The 15762-nt window shown below is 38.6% G+C and overlaps 1 protein-coding gene across 3 annotated transcripts in view; it reads left to right on the top strand.

Annotated features, from left to right (window-relative positions):
- TRPS1 (trichorhinophalangeal syndrome I) overlaps positions 1-15762 on the top strand; it is a 177047-nt gene that overhangs the window by 30105 nt on the left and 131180 nt on the right. The gene's annotated exons all lie outside the window — the stretch shown is intronic.

Genomic DNA, 15762 nt, shown 5'->3' on the forward strand with positions numbered 1-15762 from the left:
GAGGTTAGAAAAGCTCCCAAATTCTGAGGGGCTGAACAGGGAGACAAGTAAGTGCCTTTCTCCTGGAGTCATCACTCTATGTTTTCAGGGGCTGCTCCCTATCTGAACTTCTAGAAACTTGCTACAGGAGTGGTCAGTCCGCAGACAAACCTCACTAGAATGGAAGTGATGATCAGTTTTTTTTCTTTATTGTCTTTTATAAGAACATTTATAATCATAACATCCATTACTGTAAGAGTGAACAACATGTCTGAAGAAGACAAAAGGCAAGATAAATGTTTTATTCGATGGTCCACTAAGATTGTACATAGGTATGTCTGTCTCTGTATACATATGCCTTAGAAGCTCTTTTTCAATGAAGTCAGTGGTCTTAAAAATACTGCAGTTTTTCTAATTATAAAATAATGTGTCTGTCACTTAAAGTCTGCATGCAATTTAGGGGGACCACAATCTTTTGTGCCTTACAGGTCATGAATAGTTACTGGTGTTAAATTTTAAGTGTATGAGAAGCAGTCACAGTATGGCAGGTTCCCTGTTGCAAACCTGGGTGTGTGCTCATTGTGAATGGCAGGTTATATTTCTCTCCTTCATTTGGAAATATATATAAAAATATATACATATATCTGACTAGCGGTGGAATTCATGCTGTACATGTGACGCTAATTACATCCCACTTGAATTTTTGTAGTGGTTCTTAGCAGTGCACAGACATATTGGCCAGAGGAGCCATTTATATTGTGGGTTATCAGAATACAAATATTTTTCATTTATTTTTTGACTCCTAAAGAATGAAAAAAGCCAGCTAAACAAAAATCTGCAAAGGGACCTGGTAGTATGCAGAATCAGCTCTATAAAGGTCTAAATTTGATTGGTAGCTGGAGCCTAAAATGTTAATAAGTGGTAAAATAAGACCATTATATTATCAATTTTAGCCATTGGTGAATGAAGAAGGGAAAACTGTACACTGGCTGCTTCTTATGCCCTTCTTTAAAATAACTTTGGACAGTTTTTTAAAGTCTTTGTAGAAAAGCACTAATGTTTGGGTTTTGTTTTTTTTCCAAATCAGTATTTTTATCACTTTGGAAATATTTTGATCACTTCTGGATGTTCTGAAATATGAAGTACTTGTAATTCCCATGGTTTTCTGGGGGAAAAAAAAAAAGTCTTATTTTTTTATATTAACAGGGTATATAAATTAGTTCCTTGCATTTTGAAATGTTGTGTACAACCCAACTTTTCTTTTATAAGGTTTGTAAAAGGATTTATTGGTGGATTAGGTCTATACTGACTGGTAAAACCATACCAACACCATTCAAGGAGGAATTACTTTTGTGTACACTTTTAGCTCCCTTGCTCTTTGAACTGTGTTGTGCCAAGGACTTGTTTGTCTGGGTCTTTTCCTTAGTTATAGTATTTTAATTTTCCCTTTTCTTCTTTGAAAATTAGGCAAGTTGCCTTTGTCAGTTTGAAATATTAAAAAAAAAAAAAAGGGAAGGAGGTTAACTTTCTACATCTGCTGAACAGAGTCCCTAATCGTATATATTTCATCACTTCTGATGGATAGAGGAAAATAGTGAGAATTCAAACTTCTTGAAGGTAAGGGGTGATATGAAGGATAGGAGATGGTGGAAGATGAAGAAGTGTGATTCCGTGAGTCATATTAATTCTTCCAATAGGGCGGATATTCCCGATTCCCCTGGATCCGTGAAACAGATCATAGAAACCTAACTCCTTTATTTTGCTTTTGATTTAGTTTTGGGATGCAGTACTGGAGCCAGGAAATAAGAAGACAAAGTGATCTGGTCAGCTTGACCGTTTGAGCTATGTGTCGGGTATTATCTGACATACATATATGTTATATGTATGCCTGGAAGCTCACTTGGCTCAGACAGAATTAGAAATTGTTCAGAAAAGAACTTCCCTTCCATTCTGGAAAAAGCTGATTTTTATAATCCTCTGAAATAAAAAAATACTCTGCATTGTTAAACAAATGTCTCATGATTATCCACTTTTGGAGAAATTTATTCTTCCAGTGTGAAATGCCTAGTAGAAATAGCTAATGTTGTGCTAAAAGTTGGGCCTTTCTAAAAGCAAAACGTTAAATCAATACATACTTCTGGTATCATATAATGAATGCCCATGCAAAATAGTGTATCCCGGGACGACTGGTGACCAGGAAACAAAACCTATAATAAAATCACTGTGGACACCTTCATTTTTTTTCCCCCCAAAGATTGACAGAGAGGAAGCCAAAAATTTTGGATTACTCAGTGAATAAACACTGTGAGAAATGGACTGAAAAAACATCTAACACATCCCTTTGGTTGTACTGGCTATGCAGTATTTATAAAGTGGTTCTGCTTATTACAAATGATTTGTAATGATTTGACAGTAGCAGTAATACCATTTGCTTTTCATTTTTTAGTTCTCTCATGACTGGGGAAGGGAAAGGGGAGATGATGTTTTTCACATTTTTTTCATATAGATAGAGGTTAATGCTGCAAGTGGGTTTTCTAGATACTGAGTTTAGGAGTGATTAGCATTTTAATAAAACATCAAAGATGATACAGATCAACTGGGGAAGGGGTGAAAATCTACAATTGCCCACAGAAATCTATAATGCCTACAGGATAATCATAAACTTTTGGAAATTACTCAGAGTGTTTTTCAGCTTTGTGTGTTGTGTAAGCCGTTCATATGCTGCTTTCTTGCATTCCTTCCATGCATGATGGACATGTTCCCTCCCCAGTCTCTGTGCTACGGTAGATTATTCACAGGAGTCATTAGGGTAGGATTTCTTTCCTTTTTAGCAGCTAAAAGACCGAACCGCTTGTGACCTTTTGGGAGCTGGGGATGGTGCAGTGGCGATAGCTTGAACTCTACATGTGTGCAAACACACATATGCAGTGGACGCACCTTTTTCCCCAAGAGCGCTTCCAAGCTGTGTGTATGTAACAGAATGTTTCTCAGGGGCTTGGTACGCTTCTGTGAGTAGCTTTAATTTATTTTTCTTATTAACATGTTTCCAGCAGCTGTACTTACAGCGAATCGGTATGTTTTGCAAATGGGAATTACAAAAAATGTACCTCAGCATGGTACAATGTAGACATTATTTCTGCTCTTCCTTAGAGTAGCTGATTTTATAGTTTAAAGATTTGTTGATACTGGAAGGTCTATTGAGATGCAAAAATGTTCCTTTTTTTGGGTAGCACATTGGCAGCCAGCGGACTCCAGGCCTGGCAGATTGTTTAATGCTTTGACAACGCAGATCTTGGGCAGCAGGAACTTTTTGCTAAACTGATTTTAAATGAAGTGTCCTGTTTTGGTATGTGTGGACACTACAGAACACAGTTTTCCACAAAATTGGGAATTGCAACCTGAGCCTTCAGATCTATACACGGACCTAGTTAGCCCACCTAAAGGTATCGGTAAACACTGCTGCCTCGCATTGTAGTTCAGCCGATGCAGATACAGAATAGCGCAGATCAGTGTGTCCCACGGTGCCGCATAGACCTGAAGGCAACAGGGGGATTTGTGTACCGTCAGAGGGAGAGAGATCGTCAAATTATTGCAAAGGTACTGGCGATTTTTATCAAAGGCAGACTGCAGGCTGTAACGTTAAATATCTAACTGAAGTTATGTTAACCTTTGTTGAGAGCTTTTTATATGGGGCAAAGGATAAAATCAGCTCTTCTATTAAATCGAGATTATTTTGTACCACAATGATCAGACTGTTTACACACTACAGGAAATCACGGCGTTTCAAGAAATTTTCCATTTACTTTAAGAAGAGTTATTTTCTTTTTGCCTGTGATATTTGCACGTCAGATATTTCATATAGCGTTCTGTCTAGAGCTGGTTATATGGATTTAAATTTGGGGGAGACAGGAAATCAGAAAAAGTTATTTCCCGTCACCCTGTTTTGCATTCTCTTACGTGGCTGATTGGCAGAGCTCATTTTAAAATTAGCAATAGGTATGTATGTATCAGTAAATTTACATATAATTGATTCAATATCAGTGTAGTAAATATCAGACACAATCCCTAGTGGTGAAACATTGTTTCTCCTATTATGAAGTACTGACTCTTGTTATCCAGAGTTAGATGCCAGATAGCTGCAAAGCAGTGGAAATGCTGAGCCGATGATTTCCAAAAGACTTTTCTAAACATTCAATTCTTGGCCAGAATGATACCTTTGAGGTAAAACCCGCCTCTCTGATGTTGGTAGAAGTATTGCTGCCGCCGTTAGCAGGAGCACAAGGAGCAGCACTGGAAGGTTCAAGCACAGAGAGTGGGATCTTGGTTTAAACGTGATTTTTCAGTGGTCACTACAGGGTAATGGATGGAAGTTTTTGTGCGCTTTGGCATTGTTGTCCCACTTCCAACCACCTTTTGATAGCAACATCTTAATGGTATATCTACAGAATTAAATTTAATGCATATAATTGTATCATGCATCTTATATTTATGTTGGTGGAGGTCTTGGATGCTGCATCTCATCCTTCAGCCACTTCGGGAAAGAAAAAAGCAGCCCTTTAAAGAAGAAACATCTGAAATAGTTTCTCTGTAGCTGCATCTCATTTTTTTCCCATTTCCTCTGACTCTGTTAGAGATCTTTCAGGAAGTATTTATAGTCAAGGCCATTCATTGCCATACGGGTCCTCTAATTAGCTGCGGGGAACTCAGCAGGCACTGTGTCTTACTAATGCACGGAGCTCTGTCAGGTCAGAGAGCTGCCAAAGTCTTTCGGTTTTTTTAGAAGCACCTGTTTCCACAAGTCTCTGCCTGGCGAGGCAGTGGTCTACTTTTTAAAATATAACAACATCCTGGAAAACGGCAAGAATACTCCGACAAGGAAAATGAGAAAATAAAGTTAAAGTTAGGACTTGAAGAGAAATGGTTTTGAAGCGTTGGGTTTTCTGCGCAAAGCCGAGGCGGGTAAAATCCCTGTGCTGGTGAAGGGCTCACAAACGAAGCTAAAATAACTTTCTGAAGGTTTCAAGTAGTTTAGAAACAAACATGTACTTGGCTGCTTTTAGTAACTACTGGAACCAAACCCACAAGAAATTGAATGTTTTGCATTACTCATCCTGACAGAGTGATCAGATAGGACTAGAAAGTAACTTTTAGAAAAATGTTAACCTGCCCAATTAAAGGCATGTTTCTGGTTTTTGTGTGGGGTGTGTCTGTCATGTGGAGAGACAACCCCACCTCGTGCGTGTTTACCCACCCATCAGTTCATAGTTTTTATTTATTTATTTATTTATTTTCTTCTCCCTTTTACGAAATGTGGTTTAGAAGAGAATTAAATGATAAAATCATTATTTGGGTGGGGTGCAGTAATAATGCGAAAGGGCAGCAGCTACGTCAAAATCCTTGATGAAAAGGTGAATCAGAATGTGGAACAAAGGGCTGGGGAGATCAGTACCGGCCCCTGGGCCGCTGCGTAAGCAGCAGGATTTATTGAAGTCGCTATGATCAATAACAATGATTCAAGCAGGGAGAACCAAGATAATTCTTGATTTAAAACAAGCTGCTTCATTCAGATGGGAGAGACGGTAATGAAGACGAGAACAAGAGTGCTTTCGTGTATTAAACCGAGTGGCCAAAACAGGTTGACAATCAGTGTCAGATGCAATTAACTCAATTTTATATTATCCTTAACTAGTTTGGGTAGGAGAACCTTTGTTTTGCTCTCTCCGGTCCGGTATGTGGTGTCCTGGCGTTGGTGGGAGTGAGAAGGGGCAGCACACCATTGTCACCTGGATGCTGCACGCCTGCACCAGGGCCTGGCTTTGCTGGGCGAACGTCACTGGGGTGCTTGGGGCAGCCGCTCCGTGCCGTCGGTGCCGTGGGTAATAGTGGTTATTGAACTCTGCGTGAGCGTGGGGGTATCCTCAGTGCATGGCTACAGCTCACCCCGGCAGCCCCTGCCGTTTGGGGCTGGGTGGGGGTCCGGGCACAGAGGGGCCCCCGGCACTGTCCCCCAGCCTGAACAGGAGCCCCTGGCATGGGGTGGTGCGAGCCAGAGCCTCCCTCGCCCTTGAGGCTTGGAGGTCTCCTTCCAGCTCGGCGTCTCTGCGCTACCAAGCCACCCTTGTTGACACTGAAAACAACTCAGTCCTGCAGCCCTTATTCATACCCCCTTGCTCCAAACTGGACACACTGAATGAGAAAACGTTACTCTTTTAGGTACGACCAATCCTGGTAAGCAGCTTTTTTTTTTTTTTTTACTTTCTTAAAATACATTCCTGAATTTTTTTTTTTTTTTAAATTGTGCTCACAGTGGATGCAGCTCAGTTAAAGTAGTGTCAGGGTATGGAGCACAGCTGTGGGCACTGCAAAGGCAAACAGCGCAGCAACAGCTCCCTCCAGTCTAAACAATTCTGAGAACTGTCAATGGGAAGCCTTGTTTAAACTGGGAAGTAAATGCAGCTTCTCGCACAACGACTAATTTCAATAATTAGCTGAGCTCCTCCAAAGTTTTGAGAAGTTAAGTGCAACTACAACCATTTTACAGCCCTATTATTGTTCTGTATTGCTAGTAGTACTTAGTATTAGATTATATACCTGAAGTGAAATGGAAGCTTCAACTGTATTTAGAAACTAAGGATAATCTTTGCCAAACTGGATCCAATAGGAAACACACATTCATGTCCAAGGGCAGAACTTGCTGGTAACTTGTAGATTTTCAATGGAAAATTAAATTTCATAGATGAATGCAGGCAAGGATTGTACGTAATTCTATTTTTGCCTGAAGTACTACGGTGCTGAACAGTGAAAATCTATGTGAAGATCCTCTAACATCTGGAAGTGCAGAGTTGCTTTCTGTGTTGAATTTCAGACAACCCTCTCCATGTATTTGGTAATTAAAAGACACAATAAATATACTTTTTTAGAGGAGGGATATTATGATAGACAGCAAATAAATGTTTAATTTATTGGACTAAGAAGGGAGCATTGTAATTATAATTGGTTTGAAGGAATCCAGATGCTATCCACATTTGAACAAATTCAAAATGGTAAAGATTTAAAAACAGATTTATGAATAAACAGTGCACACACATGTTCTGTGATTTTTCCATGAAGGTATCTAGGGGGTAATGCACCCAGTTAAAAATGACAACTATGGAAAATAGTTGTTACATGAACACGTGTGTTGAAACAGAAATATATATATATATATATTCACATGTGAGATATGCAAAAGGTTTTCTGGGATGTCTTTTGTTACCTTAGCACTCCTCAGAATATGCATATGGCCACCTTGGCAGTAGTCTTAATTTTAAGATCTCTAATGTAGCACAATTGATTTAGTGAACAATTTCCTGCCTAATATAATTCATTTACTTCTTGTACCAAGTTCTGGTTTTAAAATGAAGTTTTTTAATGGCTAAATGGTTCTGTTGATGTTTTCCTAAGCATTTTTCTAAGTAGTATTATGTATATTTTAGAAAATCTTACAATCTTTGTTGTAGTGATATAATAATATGTGTATGTAATATAAATCTATAAATCTATGTATTTCATATTGCATATTACGTTATTTAGAGTTCAGATAGGATATAATTTGTGCATAAAGACAGGAGGAGGAATAAGGATGTCTTCTCTTTTTGCGCTGTGCACAGTATGAGGTTTCTGAAACAAATGGCATGGTGGCAGCCCGGGCTATGCAGCGCTTTGCAGGCAGCTTGCAAATGGACTTCAAAACCTTTGCTGAGTTTGTGTATCCCTGTGCTGCCTGAGATTTGCAGATCTCAGGTTGGTGAATCATATTTATCCTAGTTAAATGGTTAATTCCCTATGATTTCTTGGCTGCTGTAGGCCTTAGTCTCCCGATTCTGTCTCTAAAATGGGAATAAAGGCAGTTTCCCGTCTCGAAAGGCGAGCGTGAAGAGAGATGCATTAAACTCTGTATTGTGCAACATTATAGTCATAGCAAGAAGACCCTGATCCATAGGTGTCCTGAATCAATATTCCTGGTTAACTTCTCTGGGTATAATGGTGTAACTTTTTGCAAGAATACTAGCGAAAGAGAAAAAAATAAGAAACAGGTTATAATTTTAATTTTAACTTTGTTAAAATTTCTATTCTTTCCTTCAGCCTGAAAAATAAAAAAAGAGAAAGCAGGAATTTTGGAGCGAGGCATTTGCATTTCTTGTTTGACTTTGACCTCATTTTGGTTTATGTGCCTCTGATGTGCATAGTGGCAAACTACACGTTTTCACTTATGGGAAGAAGTCTTTTAACGATGGCTTACAGTGCAGTCTTTAATCATGTGAGTTGCCTCCAGCACTTGCTGAGAGTAAAATTCCACCCTCTCCATTTTCAGATGGGTTGTACTATTGGCTGTTTCTCCTTGCAAGACTGTCTGTGATTTGAAAATTGTGTTTAAATTAAAAAAAGCAAGGAAAAAAGAGAAACAATCAGAACATTTGTCAAGGAATTTGTTATGAATGGGAATGAGGAGCAATGCAAACAAGCTTGGAATGAGTTTTAATTCATATGTTATTCTGGGAGCCTACAATTTCTGGTGAGAAAATGGCATATTTTAGGTCTATTTCCTCCAGTTCTTGGCATGGAGTAATGCCTGTTTTGTTCAGTCAGATGTTCAAATGGGAATTTTGGATGCTTAGAACTAATTTTAGTAGGTGGGGGGCAAATTTATTATGATGCTACAAATAGAGTTTGATCACAGCTGCTTCACTGCAATTATAAAAATCGGTTGTGAATCACTTAAACTATATTTACTGGTTGAAAAAAAAAAAAGAATCTCATCTATACAAAACTCTGTCTTGTTTCCCTTAAAGTTCTGAGTATCATCATTTATATACCCAGTATTTTGAATTTGACTTGATCACGTTGCCAAAGTATTTTCATGCCGCTCTCCCCCGTGCCCCAGCAGTGATAGCGTGCTCAAATGTCTCTCCCATTCTTTCCTGAAGCAACTGTATCTTTTTGTGTTAGTGTGAATTTCTGAGCTTGTTCTGAAATTACAGTAAATCACACACAGACCTCTTCAGACTTATTAAGAAAATGTTAGAAACTTCACTGAAAGTTGGGCACTTCAAAGCTCTTGCTACTCCAGTCTGTACATGACTAAAAGGCTGTAAGGCAGACACCGCAAGGTGAAAGCTTTCAAATCAAAGCAAAACTTAATATACCGCTATTATCCCCTTTATAAAACATATGGAGAATAATATCTTTACATACTAATGAGTTTTTTCTGATAGTAACTGCTTTAATGTTCATGGGGTTATGCTTTTGAGTTAGAAGAGAAAACACTGAGTTATACTCCGTTTTTTTTCGGCATTTCATGGCAGTTCCTCTCCCAACCCGAAGTGGATGTATTCCAGATCTGTTTAAAAGTTTGTATTGTGCAGAATAAGCTTGGTCAGCCTGTTTCTTGAGAAAAGCATTTTCTTCACAATTCAGTTAATGGACTCGGTTATGGTGATCATTTTGGCATTCCTCCCTGCAGCTGATAAAGAAGATCTGTAAAACTCTCCATTGACAGTAGCACAGTACCTGTTAGTATATTGCTGAAATTCATTTATATTTGACTGAGGTATGCTAGAAACTTAAATATTTCCTTTTGTTTAAAATTCGCATAAACCCTACCTTATGCAGTGTTTGAGGGGTGGGGAGAGTTAATAGAAAACGTGATTAAAATCTTATAGGCTTCAAGGCTTGTAAACAACTTGGCACCTATGTATGTTTGTGTGCATACGTGTGTTTTACTGGTTTGTTTACTGATTTTAAATTAGGTTTAAAAATTAGAATGAAATTTAAAAAGTGAGATTTATTTTTAAATTAAAAATTAAAAGACTTTTCCACTGAACACAGAATTCTGTAGTTATTTAGCCAAATGGCTTGTAGGACTAATATTGATCATTTTTAACGCAAAGAGTATGTTAAAACTTTACTGATTTTTCCATTACAGAAAATTATGTTCTGCTTAGCAGGAGTTTTAAATCTGGGTTGATTTTTCAATAGATCTTTTCATGCCTTTAAGACTGTAAACTTAATCATCACTTAATCAATTTGCCTTTCCCTTCTAATAGCCAGCTAAACGGTAGAGGTCTTTGTAATGGTTATCCATAACAACTGTCAGAGCAGATCTGGTGTAGGGACTTCTACAAAAACTAAGAGGATAGTTGATGTCTGTTAAATTTGGTCCCTCAGTCTGGTCTTTCTTGGTATGATGGTCAGCTATGTGACTCCTCACGTGAAACTCAGTTTTAGTCAAACCTCGTGACCGACTGTGTATATCTCAGGAGAGGTGTTTCATTTGACTTCAGTACCCCCAGTTGCCGTTGGTGTAGACCTCTAGACTGAACTTTTTCTGAAATGTATCCTTTCAATGAGTGAACAGACAGCCTGGGGTGAAGCCTTAATCATTGCTAAAGGCATTTGAAGGCTTTCTTAGTGATACCCTCCTTAAGAAGTGAAGCATAAGCCATTTTGGACACCAGTGCTCCCAAGTACATCACTGTTGTGAAGAAAGAACATTTTTAAAAACATTGATTTGAGAAATATTTTATCTGTGCTGGTTCTGTAGGTCCTTGGCAAAGAAGTTAAATTTTGTAAGTGCTAGGAAGTTAGCAGGGTCTCCATCCAGCTGTCCACACCAAAGGGCTCCCAGCGCCTCGAGAGCTGCAAGGTGTGCCTGGTGCTCTGCCTGGCTGTGAATGCCTCTGGACCCCTGCTGTCAGCTGTTTTTATCAGTAGAGATCTGCCTCCCTCTTTGCTTGGCCTGGTTGCAAGGAAAATTCTCTTTTCTTGTCTTCTTTAGCTTGGTTTGTCTCTCTTCCCCATCAATCTTTTGTGGAACTCACAGTTTTCTATAGTAAAAGTCATTGAAATTCTCCAAATTTGGAGCTTTCTTTTGAAAGAAAAAATACCAAACCATTCATTCTGTTATAAGAACTGTCTAGGCTTTCTGATCTGCCTTTCCTAAAATATACATCATCTACATCGCAAACGGAGGCTTCCTGATGGGGAGAGATTAAGCAAAATTGTCTAAATCCCCTTCTCTCCTCGGCATCTGCACTTTGCCACAGTTGAAGCCAGGGTCTGAAAGGGCTTTGCTCTGACAGCTTCTCTCTCGAATGCCTACTAGCATACACATAAATGGCCCTAGCGATCTGATATCCTTCCTACCAAAAATATTCTCATGGCCTTGCTTGCTTTCATCAGCGCTACTAAGTAAACCTCAGCTAGTGGAAGGAGACATGTTGGAGCACAGCAGCAGAACAGAATGGATGAAACTACAAATTGTTAGTCTGTTAAACACAGATTAAGTCTTTGGGTACAAATTCCATTAGTGACTGAATGAGTCTGGATGGGTAGTAGCTTGTGGAAGTATTTGTTATGACAAAACCAACTTTTCATTAATAGACAAAGTTATCCTGTTTTCCTCTGTAGTCTGGCCAACATCAAAATGTTTCAAACTAATTTCAGACTTGTAAAACACTGTCTATCAGATACAGACATATGGATTGAACTAGTAATTTGCTTGCCATCTGCTGATAAAGGAAGCAAGGCGTCTAAGTAGAAAATGAAGAAATTCCTCCCCCCCTTCCCCCCCCTCCCCGCATTGGAATGTCATATGGTGCCTTTAGTAGTTGTTTGTATTGACATTTTTATTGATTGTTTTGTAAAGTGTTACATTGCATTGACCTGCATCTGCTTTCATCTCATAATTATGATTTTTTTTGTTTGTTTACAAAATACCCATAATCATTTGAGCCTATAAGTAGTTAGAAAAGAACCCACTTTAAATCTGAAAAAATAAATTGATAACTATAGTTCTTATTGAATGAAACAGGAATAAGCATATTCTTTTGCTCAGAACAGAGAAAAACCTGAAATGTTACTAACAGAGTTAATTAAAATTATATTTTCTTTTAGTAAAAATTTCCCTTTTCCTCCTGAAAGATAGGCTAGAGGCCAGGAAAAACAATACAATTCCCAGCATAAAAACAAACCAACCAACCTGCCAAAACTTTTCTGGGGGAAGTTGGGGAAAATGGATACTGGAGCTTTCTGGGTTTCTCCCTGTAAGAATCTTCTCTCACCAGCCCTGATGGTTTGTGCAGGTCCAGAGTTTGTCCCCCAGGTCTTTGCCAAGGCTTAGCTGTGCTGGCAATAGCTATTTCATCTGGGGATGCTTCACCTGGAGGGGCAGAGAGGTTTCTCTGCCTCGCCGCGGCAGGAGCAGCCCAGGGGCAGCGCAGTCCGCGGGAGCTGTACCGTTGCAGTGTTGGGAGCAGGTGCTGTGCCGGGGTGCGTTGCCTTCGGGAAGCTGCAGGGTGTAAGAGTTGAAGATTTGCCTCCTTAAACTGTACAGACTTGTTATTTCAGCATATAGGCCCTGGTTATCTGTGGAAATAATAATAATTAATCCATAATGAAAGTTTAATTGTTTGTTCTTTTAGTTAATGCTGCTTACGTGTTTGTCCATTTTCATGAAGCATTTAGAGTTTCTCTGTTTAAAAGTGATATATCAAGTAGAAAATGCACTATCTTCTCAATAGGAATATTGCTTTCATAGGTAATAAAATATATTCTCAATCAGTGCTCAAATACATGGAACTTTGGTTAGTTAAATAATAATAAATACTCATTTCAGCCCTAGTTCTCCATTTTTTAGTCATATTGACAAATATTGTGTTTTTCATTGATTTCAGTGATCCATTTTGAACAGATAATGCTAAAAATATTAATGAGCTATGTTCTTAAGCACGAGTTATGTCTTCGTAAAAGTTGTGACTGAATTGTTGATTTTCTTTTAAATAAGACGAGGCCATTTTTTTCCTGCAGCAATTGGATTATTGAATTGCCAAAAGTGTAGGATGTAAAGAATGTACCAAAGAATTTCTATATGTGCTTGAAGTGAAAGTAATATGGAAAATCACTACTTGTCCAATATACTGTTTTCTCTTTTGTAAATACCTTTGTTTTTCTGAAAATTGATGTTCCTTGTAATGACCTGCAAAGTCTGTGAACAACACAGATACCTATTTACACATGCCGCCTTCTCTTTTCTGAGTGTGGTTATGTACGGTTCTATTTGAAAAAGCTAAACAGTTACATAAATAACAAGTTTTCCACAATATAGAGTTAATTACCATTTTACATTTGGAGTTTACACTATGCAGAAAGCTATTGCAACAGTAGCAACATCTGAACAGGTGGATATTTGTTGCAGATGTACTCATAGGAACTGATATCTGTGACAGCAAGAAGTCTGCAAAAGTAAGAGGAAAATTCAGATAGTATTGATAAAGTAAAAGCTTAGGTAAATGCAGTGCTCCTGTGATGGCTTATGGAACGCATTAAGCTACAACAAGTAGTGCCACTGGTAGTACCATTACTATATGGTTTGCCACATGCTTCCCCTCTGCTTTTTATGGCTTAAGCTGCATTGAGTATGCTCAGTCTGTCCTTGTATTGTGTTTCTACGCCGTGTTCCAGCACAGTAAGTCTAGATCTATTTTGCATCTGATGGGCCTATTGGTTTTTGTTCTGGTTTTATTTCATTGAAAACATCAGGACTCTGTTTTCCTGATGGTAAATGTTAATATTTACAGTATACACTGGGAAGTATATGTCCAGAGTAATTTTATCCTTTTAAAGTTGTTTTGTTTTTTTTTATAGGACTTATCATGCTGTACAGTATCTGACAATTCCCATGTTTGTAATGCTTTGTAACATATATTGCAATTGATAAAATATAGGTGTTTACAGCATTCTGTTAGAGTATGTTGACTGCAGCAACAGGGTCAAATTACCGTTAAGAAAATACTGCTTCATAATAATGAGGAGGATATCAGATACTTAGTCTGACGTTGCCTACCAGAAACTGGGAAACTTGCTGTTGATGGGCATATTCACCTCAGGGTATTTAACGGCTCTTCACAGGTTAATGCTTGTAAGTCCATTATGTAGCTTGGTAAATTGCCTTGGAAGGAGACGAGGGTGTGATCGATAGGGGAGGAGGAGCCAAGGTCCCTTCTCTTAGACAGGCTGTATGATTCGGGACAAATGTAAATTTCCTTTGTGCTTCTGTTGATGCGTATTTTTATTATATAGTAGCTTCCAAAGAACATTGAGATTTATGAATATTAGCAAATTGCTTTGGGAACATTGGATATGAGGCAGTTCAGAAGCAGAAATGTTTATTAAAAATAGCTAAAATTTTATATGGCTAGTATACGCTTATCTCTTGTCTATCAATCAGAGCTGTTCTTTTGCAGACTGAATTGCCTTACTGTGATACTATCGCACTTCTGACGTGAACAAAGGGTTTCAAAACCATTCATGTCAGGTCAAGGTGGTGAGAGCAGTAGATAGACATGAGAACCGGGACTGTATAAACAACATACTCCCATCACCGGACTAACGCAGGTCCAGAGAAGTGGCAGCATCGTTCTCGCAGCGCAGGCATTGCCAGCGCGCTATTCTCCCCTTCCCCAGTGCAAGAGAATTTACTGCAACTGTTTATTTTCAACACATGGTTGATATCTTTGTCTGTCTGTCTGTCTGTATATCAGCTGTGCCTTGTTAGGGACTTGACTCATGAGCCCTGAGAATCTTGCTCAACCTTTCATCTCCCTGCCATGTAACTGTGGTTTGTTAGAAATAACTGAGAAAAAAATGTAAACTTACTGAAATGACTAAGAAGTCTATAGTCAGTGTCAAAGGAGAGAGGGGATGGACTGAATTGAGGGTGTATGTAAGAGATTAGTCCGTGCTTTCTCAGATATATTTATAGTATCTCTCTAGATGGAGAAAGAAAAACTCAACAGTTGTATTTGCCCTTTGAGAAATGTCAGAAAGGATATTTCAGTCTGACCAATTCCTCTTAGTCTTGAGGTTTCTCTTTGTACTGTGCAAAGGCATGAGAGTGTGGTATTCCCAGCTCTATATAATCCCAGAACATACCCATATGTTATATAAAAACCCCTTGGCTATATATATAGCATATGCCATATTTATGTGAGCGAACTTCCATAGCTCAGTTAAGAGGCTGTAGAGACACTGATGCAGCTAATGGAAACATAGCAACAATGGGAAGGAAATTTGAGAGGTTTGTGCATTCTCCGCTATAACCTTGTCATTGATCATCCTGTTCAGCATTGCTTAAATGAAGAGAGAAAATGCTATTTATTTTTTAAATTTTTAAAGTGTGGAGAAAGCACGGCTCTCAGATGAAGCTGCTGTGACCCTTCTGGAGATGGAAAAGCCATTTTTACATGGGGGTAAATGTTACTGGGTTTGTGGCCTATTTGCGGACTGTAGAGTGCCCTCAATGGATTCAGGTGGCCTTTAGCACTTAGGTCCACTCCACACGAGTTATTCAAGTGTCTCAGTAGCAATTACATGTATCATGTTTTTTGGATACGCCTACCAGTGCCTTCACTGAATCATACTTGTGCTGCTGCTACTGCTCTGTTCTCCTGCTAAACCAGGAAGACTCTGTCTGGAGATCAGCCAAGTTTTCAAAGTACTGATAGTGTCCGTAGTCAGAACAGAATTGCCAGAAAGTATGGATTTTCCTTAGGATTTTTTGAAATGGAACTGTATTCATTATCTTGCTATTGTCAAAAGCGCTTCAGCTGGTCTTGATGTCTAGTCACATCACAGTTGTGAAGTGAGGGTTGTTTTCAATAGCTGGCAATAAGTTGTCAAATATTTTGGCCTACCATTTCTTCTTTCTGAACTGTTTAAGTAATGGACAAAAATTATAAATATGCT

Source organism: Pygoscelis adeliae, unplaced genomic scaffold (assembly GCF_000699105.1).
Source record: "Pygoscelis adeliae isolate BGI_AS28 unplaced genomic scaffold, ASM69910v1 Scaffold111, whole genome shotgun sequence".
NCBI classification, from domain to species: Eukaryota; Metazoa; Chordata; class Aves; order Sphenisciformes; family Spheniscidae; genus Pygoscelis; species Pygoscelis adeliae.